This window comes from Artibeus jamaicensis, unplaced genomic scaffold (genome assembly GCF_021234435.1).
Source record: "Artibeus jamaicensis isolate MK-2021 breed Jamaican fruit bat unplaced genomic scaffold, CSHL_Jam_final contig_464, whole genome shotgun sequence".
Classification (NCBI taxonomy): domain Eukaryota; kingdom Metazoa; phylum Chordata; class Mammalia; order Chiroptera; family Phyllostomidae; genus Artibeus; species Artibeus jamaicensis.
The window spans coordinates 18,243,160-18,252,011 of record NW_026521842.1 but is presented as its reverse complement, the minus strand read 5'-3'; the positions used below and the strand labels follow the sequence as shown (position 1 = coordinate 18,252,011).

The 8,852-nt window shown below is 52.3% G+C and overlaps 1 protein-coding gene across 2 annotated transcripts in view; it reads right to left on the bottom strand.

Moving 5' to 3' along the window:
- SMPD3 (sphingomyelin phosphodiesterase 3) overlaps nucleotides 1-8,852 on the bottom strand; it is a 75,938-nt gene that overhangs the window by 45,517 nt on the left and 21,569 nt on the right. The window lies entirely within an intron of this gene.

Below are 8,852 nucleotides of genomic sequence, written 5' to 3'. Positions count from 1 at the left end.
AGAACACAGCCTGGATGGTAAAATCCTTGCTCCCCTCTTCATTCGTTAAGAACTTGGAGAAAATCTTTACGAGTGCTTTGGGAAGATAAGGAACAGCTGGGGCTTCTCTTTAGCAAATCAAGGCTCCAAGTCCGCTCAGGTTTGAGCGGCCTCCCTGCGGTGCAGGCCCAGCCCGCCTCTCTCCCCTCAGCCCACCCACTGGTGCGCAGAGGAGGGGACTTGGGAGATGCAGTGAGGTTTCTTGGTGACCATCCCTGGGCCTGGGAGCTGGCATTTGTTTCCTGATTGGGGTCCAAGTGGGAACAGAAGAAATGGCAAGAGCACCGGCTCTTGGGCCGGGTGCACAGAGAGGAGCTGAGGGAGGCTGGCGGCAGTGACGTCTGATTTGTGCCCCATGAATGTCACACGGACTGCAGAATGGGAAGGGCTCGGAGGCAGCAGGGCCAGGTCAGAGGTTGCCTTGGTTACCTAGGGACGTGGTGGCAGGGATGCAGGAGAGGATGACTGTGGTAAAACACGGAGGTTAAGGGAGAGTGGGCCTGGGTACTTGGGTGGATGGGGAGGCCTCAATAGGAAATGAGATGGAGGGGCTGTGATAGGGATTCGGGCGTCTGGGGTAAGTCAGAGTTGGGCAGGTAGCAACGGAGGTGGACCTGTCCGTGAGAGCACGGGGCATGGAAGTGCACAGTTAGGAAGGGAATCAAGCCAAAATAGAAAAGTGGGCGGGGCCAGCACACGTGGACAAGATCCCACAGGGAGAGTGCAGGGTGGGACCCAAAGAAGGCCGGGAAGAAGCTCCAGGAGTCGCCGACATTCCAGAATTTGAGAAAACGTCCAGAGAGAAGCCTAAGGAGCCAGCGAAGAGGTGAGCAAGAGAGTTGGAGTCGGGGGACCGTGAGATGAACGTTTTCGGGGTTGGGCAGCGGGGAGGACTGCCTTCGCGGCTGGGCTTACAGCTGGGTTAACCTGTGAGCGACTGAGAGGGATTCGGCCAGGTCGGCAATGCTGGGGTGCAGGCTGTAGTTTTGGCCCCCTCTGTAGGTGTGCAGGTGGTTTGTCCTCCTCGGTGGGAGGTTCCGAGGTGGGCCTCTTGGGGGTTTCTGGGAAACCTGCCTATGGAGAAACTATCTTGCCTCTTAAATTTTCTCCTTGCTGGGGCCTCTTAAATTTAGGTAACCTGAAAAGTGTAACCACAGATACTGTGTTTATGTTATTTTAATCTTGACTTTAAAAAGTATTCACAGCATTTATTTTAAACATCAGCATGAAGTCCTGTTTTACTGTCCTTTTTGAGGGGTGTCCGACCCATGGCCCGTGGGCCTCATATGGCCCAGGACGGCTACGAATGCCGGCCGACACAAAATCGTGAATTTACTGAAAACATGATGAGATTGTTTTGTGCTTACGTGTCGCAATGTATTTAATATGTGGCCAAGACAACTCTTCTTCCAGTGTGGCCCAGAGACGCCGAGAGGTTAGACACACCTGCTTATTCTCTCCAAATGTAGAGCCTAACTTGAAAGATCTGTAAATTACATACGTAGCATGTAGACTCTTGGAGAGTCTACCTCTTCAGCTTTTTCTTCTTCTTTCTTTCTTTTTTTTTTTTTTTTAGGTCACAAAGATCTGTCTTAGGCCATTAGATAATTAATGTGACATACTCCGCTTTGCAAAGAGAGAAAGGGGAACTTTTGGCTCAGATACAACAGCTTTGCCCCAACATGTGTCCAACAGCCTGATTTAGTGTTAAAGCTCTGAAATGATTGATTAGCCATTAGGGTGGCTATTTAAAGAGTTCATTGCATGAGATTCAAACTGACAACATCTGCGCAGCAAAGGCAGCTGGGCAAGGCAGGCAGAACCAAGTGGGTTCTGAATGGAGCTGGGGCCTCTGCCCTGCCTGTGGCTCCCAGACCAGCCCCCTACTGAGAAAAGTAACAAGGTTGCTGTGGCAGCAGTGCCCGGTGATCAGGCAGGTGCCAGTTGCTTCCTGCTGGGCTCAGGTCAGGGAGGGTACCCTGCTGTGAGCAAAAACTCCCCTGGGGCACAGCTCAGAGCCGGCCCCTGCCTCTGCTCCGTGCTTCTGCCCCTGTCTCCTGCTAGCCCCTCCCCTTCCCCTTCCTTTCCCCCTCCCTGGGGCCTCAGACCCTGAGCTGTCCCAGGCCTACACTCCAGTCCCCTCTTCCCTCCAGTCACTGCAACCGCTACAGCAGGGTTTGCCCCAGTCCCTCCTGACCTCATCCAGCTTGTCACGGACAAACTGCAAAGTGTAAGTCTAAACCCATTGTCGTCTCCTACTCCTGGTCGGTCTCCTCTGAAGGGCACCACCTAGCTTGTCCCTCATTCTGCCTCCTCCGTGTGTGCTTAGCAAACAGTTTATCTTGGCAGGTTCACCAGGAAGCAATAATATTGCTAAAGCCAGGCGCTTGATGGACCTTTCCTTCTGTGTGTGTGTAGGCAGGTGTGCCTTAGGTGGGTGTTTAAGTCTCTGGGCTGAAGTTATTACGGCCCGTGCTCAAAAGAGCAGAACTTTGGGGCTTCGGGCTCTGCACACCTGGCCTGTCCGAGTGCAGGCAATGCTATGTTCCAGGGGCACCTAGGTTGGTCCCAGGGCCTGTTGCGCCCAATCAGGTGCAAGGACTGTGTCCTTGGAGGACGCCACAGGCCCACAAAAGCTCCATGTCTGGGAGGTTCCCCAGGGGTTTCTGGGGCACTCACACACACGCGCTGTGTCCAAAGCCTCTTCCTAATGGCTGCTGTGGTTTCTGCCCAGACTCCGATTTAGGGCCGGCATATCCACCCCCCAGATGCTATCTCACAACTGCATCCCACCCTGGGAACTGCCCTCAGCAGAGGAGAACTGCCTCACTCAAGTTAAGTCCCCTCCCAGAGGTTGGCCTGTGGCTAATGTCTGGCTGATGAGGGGGTAGGGAGTACTGAGACCAGGTGTCTTAGCCTCCATTTGGGACAGCTCTGAGGGGCCATCTCGGCTCCTGAGATCCCTGTAGACCACTGAAGCCTCAGGTACAAACACAGTCTGGGTCAGTTTCTCCCTCTTCCCGATACTGTCTTCTTCGTTACCATTAAATCTGCCTGCCGCTCGGGAAGCCAGTCTAAGACAGTTGCCAGACCTTAGCTGAGTGGGAGGCTGGGCCGACCCACAGCCCTGTGCCCCTGGCAGGGCCACCCTGGCTGTGCTGTGCTGGGGTTGCTGACATGCTGCAATTGTTCTGTCGTTATGCTCAGGCCTCCCTAAGCAGTCACGTGGGAGGTGTTTGTTTCTGCACTTGAACTTAGGAAGAATTGTGCTTCCTTGGGTCTTTGGTCTGTGTTTGATCTGTGTTTATTTTATCAACACCAACAATTGGGGAAAAGATTGGACTTTCTTTGCCTTGGCTACTAGGAAGCTCGGAGCCCAGTCCAAGGCCCACGTGTTATAAGGCATCCTGGTGCCTTCTGAGTGCCCTTAACATACCCTCCTCACGATTGTTGTGTGTGTTGCTTTGCTACACCACGCAGCTTCCTCTGAACTGCCTCAAAGTCTGTTTAGAATGAGGGGGCATATAAATAGACATGTACATATAGCTGTAGAGGTGTCTTGTCAGACAGGTCTAGATGCTGGTTAACAGTTCTGGGACATTTGCCAAGTCACAGTTTCTCAAGACCATAGTTTCCTCAGCCGAGGAGTAAGTCTCATACCTGCACCACAGATTATTTGGAAGGTACATACAATAGGCACATGCCTGGTACATATCAAGTGCTCACTAAACGGTGGACTTCACTGACAGTTTCTTATAAAGTCGTGTTGCTCTGAAGAACCTACCCTTGCAATGGGTCAGCCTCCTCCCTCCCTTCCGGTCCTATGCTGGCTGTCGGTCGAGATGCATTGCTGGCCTGTTGAGTTTTGCTTTCTCGTGGGAGAAACATGCCCACCCAGGCACCCACGGTTCTCAGCTGACTGCGTGGACCAGCAGAAGAGACAGTGGAGATGTTCGCCTGTTGTTAATCCAGGCAGGTGGGTACATAGTTAAGACACCCACAGCATAAATGAGCACCAACTTGGCTGGAGAAAAACTAAAAATAAAGCTCTCTATGTAAACTGAGCCTGTATAAAATGAAAAAAAAAAGGTTGTAGATGAGAGATTGGTGATGAGTAATTTAACCAAGATGATGTAAATCTAGGCCTTTGAATACTTTAAATATAACAGTCTGATATAAAAAGCATTGCACTAAATTTTTAAAAGCTGAGATCTTTCCTGGGGTGAGAGACTCCCTTTCCTGATAGGAACATGTTCCCAAAAAGGCCAGTGAGGAAGGCGAAGGATAACATCCATGTTGGCATCACACCCCCTCCAGGCAGCTTGGAAGGGCCCCACGCTGCCACCCCAGGCGCCGTGCGGTGCCTCGTAAGCCAGTTGGGAGCCTAACTGGAACAGAAAGCCCGTTTCCAAGGGGAGGTGACTGAGGAAAGTCTTTAGTTCATTCCAAAATTTAACCAGCACCTGTCTCTCCCCCGTGTAAGTGCCACATGGGCCTGAACTTTAGTCTGGAGTTCACCCAAAGATGGGTGCAAAGCTGGAGCGCCTTGTCTCTTCGGAAATGAGTCTGGAGCAGGGAGCCACCCCTGAGCCAGGCCCCTGTGTGCATCCTCCTTGGCAGGATGGGGACGGTGAGGGAGGGTGCCGAGGAAGGGCTCAGGGCAGGAGGACGAGTGGGTGTCAGGAGGGCAAAGCTGGTCCCAGAGTGGCCCCAGGTGTCAGAGTGGGCCTTAGGAGGAGGGGGAGGGGGGAGGAAATAGGCGGAGGCCGGGGACAGAGCACGTATCTGGCTGGGTCATTCAGTCCTGGAGGTGTGAGGGATGCCAGGCCGCACCCCTGGGCTGGTTTAGGAGGGACCCAGTGCATCATAGAGGAAGTTGCCTCGGTGTTGCCATAGACATTAATGAGATGGAGAAGCTCAGGGCTGATGGACCTTGAGCCAGGGGGTCCCTGCAGGGACTGGCTGAAGTTCTGAGACATGGACTGAGCATACGAACCAGCCTCTAGAGGCTGCTCCAGGTCAGGCTTGCTTCCTTTAGGGGATCAGCCAGTGCAAGAGGGGCCATCGATATCTGGGGGACCAGGGACTTTCTGGTCTATCACCCACAGGTAGCCCCTTGCCTACCCCATGTGGGGGCAATGTCCCCCTCAACACATAGCCTCAGGAAGGAGGGAGGGTGGACCTGCATTTTTTAGCCTCTTTTAGCATCTAATGACTGTCCTCCTTAAAAATCTGTTACCTACACATTTCCTTGCACCTTCAGAGTTTTGATGAGTGAGAAAACCTACGTACATGACCTTCATCTCAATAACAAGAAGTTTCTTTCCTTTCTATGGACGATAGAGGGTCAAAGAAGCCCAAGGACCCCTCCCCCTGCCTGACATAGACCAGACGCCTCAGGGGCCAGTTTCCGAGCACTGGCTGGTACCTTTACCTTGTGTAATAATGGCGTTGGTGACAGTAATGAAGCACACAGCCTTACTTATTCCTAAAATGAGTAGAATGACAATTACAATAAAGGCAGCAAACTTACAGATGAGGAAACCGAGACTCAGAGAGACTGAGGAACTTTCCCAAAGACACCCAGCCTGATCAAGGAGCCTGTACACTCCTCCCCCTGGCTAACCCTGGCAAGGCTGAACAGCCTGGTTACTAGAACTAAAAGGGATGCTTACCCGACTGCCCTCCCATTATCTCTGCCCAGCGGGGTGAGAGGTTTTATCACTTCTGCTTAATGCATAGAGATAATGGCCAGGCAAGTTAAGTGGCTCCTAGACATGCCTGCCCCCTCCAGCCAAGCTGCTTTTGATCAGGACCGCTCTTCAAAATTGTGATTTAACTGCTCGACTGCCTACATTGTTCGGTGCACGGAGGCAACTGCCCCACAGGCCACCCCACTTGCCACTGTGGCAGTGATTAATAAGGATATTCTGCATTCATGCAGGGCCTCTCAGCCAAGGCCTCAGGGCACTTTGCAAGCGCTAATTAAGCTTTATGGTGGGGGTGCTGGAACCACTTTACATATATTTAGCTGATGCAAAATCACTCCCCCAGCAAGCCACAGCCTTTACCCTTGCAGGGTCCCAGTGGGCATTCCCTATCCCTGGCATTTGGCCAAAACCATTTGCAGAGAAAATACTTCCTCACTGTCCTTTAGGACCTCAAAATAATACTCAGCACTCGGAAGCCATTTCCCATTTGAGTTAGGACCAGGCTAACGGCTCCATGGCTGGGCCTTACCATGCCAAACCCACTGACCCACCCAGCCTAACGAGGGGCTGATGTAGCTCACAGCCTGCACCTGCCAGCATATCAGAGCCTACTGCCCCCATACATGGGGTTTCAGGGTCAGGCCTGGCCTGCAACACTATCTGCCCAGTACCCCACCCACTCTCTATCCCTCATCTGCTTCACCCTTATCAGCTCTGCCCTCACACATCTGCCACCTGCTTGCTGTGGCTGTGACATCCTGGGGCGAGTGGGGAGGCAGGTAGGAACTGCATATCTCAGGGTAAAGAGCTTGGGCTTCCACCGAAGGATGAGGGGAACCACAAAGGGAGGGACGTGGTCAGGTTTGTGCTTTGAGACGACAGTTCAGGGAGATGCGTGTGTGGTGAGGGATGGGGAGGCCAGGGGCAGCGGGGCCAAGAGGAGGCCGCGTCAAAGGGCCAGAAGAGCACAGACAGCACTCCACTTGGCTGTGGCGGTGGACTGGAGGGAGGGGGCTTAAAAGGCATTTAGAAAGGAAATTGACGGGACTTGGTGACTTCATGGAGGTGGGCATGAGGGAGGGGAGGAGCCTTAGATGGACCTCCTGGGCTTTAGTCCACTCCACTGGGCATTTGTATCCTCTGTATCCAGTACTGGGCTTTGTAAACTTGTGACAAACTTGGCCGTGTTAGTGCGAACCAACTCCCCCAGCTCCCCAGAGAAGCCGCATCAGGTAGAACAACCAAGCCCAAACCCTGCCCCCTTGACTGCCCCCTCTCAGGCGCCACTCTTCTGCTGGGCCAGGGAATGAGACCTGAGCTCAGCCTCCATTCCTGGGCCATGGACACTCCATGACCCCATGACTATTGACTTTGACCCACAGACAAGTCTCACGGGTAGGCATTCAGTCCCCATTTGATGAATGCAAGGCTCAGAGGTTAAGTGACCTACCTACTGTAGGCTGGCTAGTGGCCCCCGAGAGATGTCCATGCCCTAATCCCTGAAACCTGTGACTATGTTACTTTATAGGGTAAAAGGAACTCTGCAGATGTGATTAAATTAAGGATCTTGAGCTGGGGAGATTATCCTGGATTGTCCAGGTGAGCTCGATGGAATTACAAGGGTTCTTAGAAGAGAGAGATAAGAACACCAAAGGTGGAAAAAAGTGATGGCAATAGAAAGAATGTGCTTTAAAGGTGGAGGAAGCAGCCACAAACCAAGGAATACAGGCAGCCCCTGGAAGGTACAAAAAAGCAGGGAAACAGACTCTCCCTCAGAGCTTCCAGAAGGGATGCCAGCTGGGTGCCACTTTGCTTTTAGCTCGATGAAATTGACTTTAGACTTCCGAGGTCCCAAACTGTAAGATCACAAATTCCTCAGTATTGCCCCTCTATAACAGAAACCCTCAGCCGGAGGTACAACTTACTCTGGGCAAGAGAAGAGGTTTATTCCAATACTGCAGAGGCCTGACCCAGAACCAGGACAGCCACAGATGCTGGGCCTGGTCCTCATTTGAGCCATGACCTGGGTCAGGTACTTGGGCAGGAGAGAGGGATAAACCCCCTGAAAAGGGGCTGGAAGAGTGTGTTGGAGGAAGAGGATAAGACAGCAGTCAAAGGGGGGCAATGTGCATTTTGCTGTTATCACAAAAGCATGGGCCCCATCTTCTTGAGGCCTCTGGTGAGGGGAGCAATGGTCTTGAGGCCTCCCGCCTCCTACGGAGGGTCTCTGTGGAGATCTATCATGCTAGAGTTTGGGGAGCTGGAACTTTCTGCTTAGCCATACAGATCCCAGATGACTGAAAACAGCTTTCTGTTGCAGTCTTCTCGTTTTTGTCCTCCTGGAGCAGAAGATAAATCTCTGCCTCCCATGGGTGTGCATGGGTGTGCATGGGTATGCATGGGTGTGCATGGGTATGCATGGGTGTACCTGCCACAAAGAGGGTGGTGGAGCTGGGAAAGCCTCAATTGGGCTGCACTGGTTCCTCCTTTAAACTGAGGAAGTTAAAGTGAGAATCTCAAAAGCCCCATTTAGCTTCAAGTGTCGGCTTTTCCTGGAAAGGAACAGTTTTGGTAACCATTATACATATCTATAGTCCCTCCCTAGTTTATAAGATTTTAGTTATGATGGTTAATTTCACACACTCTTCAGGGGGCTTTGCAGTCATTTTCGAAGTCATTGGGGCCTGACGTGACTGTAACCCAGATGAAGTAACGTCACAGCTGAGTCCAGTCCTCTCATCTGCAAAGTGGGGGTAATCACAACCCCAGCACCAGCCGGTGGAGAGAACTGAGAGCCCCCAGACAGACTGTTTCAGTGCCGTGCTGGGCATCCGGATGCTCAGTAAATGCTGTGTTCCTCGAAGCCGTGGTCCAGCTGACTCTATTGTAAACCAAAAGAACATTCTCAGGGAAACAGTCCCTAATAAAAGATGCAGAAACCTCACAGAGAGGTGTGTAAGAGAAGCCTGGGCCTCAACTGGTGAGGGGGTGGTACCCCTCGTGGTACCCCTGCCCCCCATCATCAGATAGTGGGGCTTTATAAGGGCCCGAATCAGGACCTCTGGCTTTGGATCTTTGATTTCAACTCTCAGTCTAGGAGGA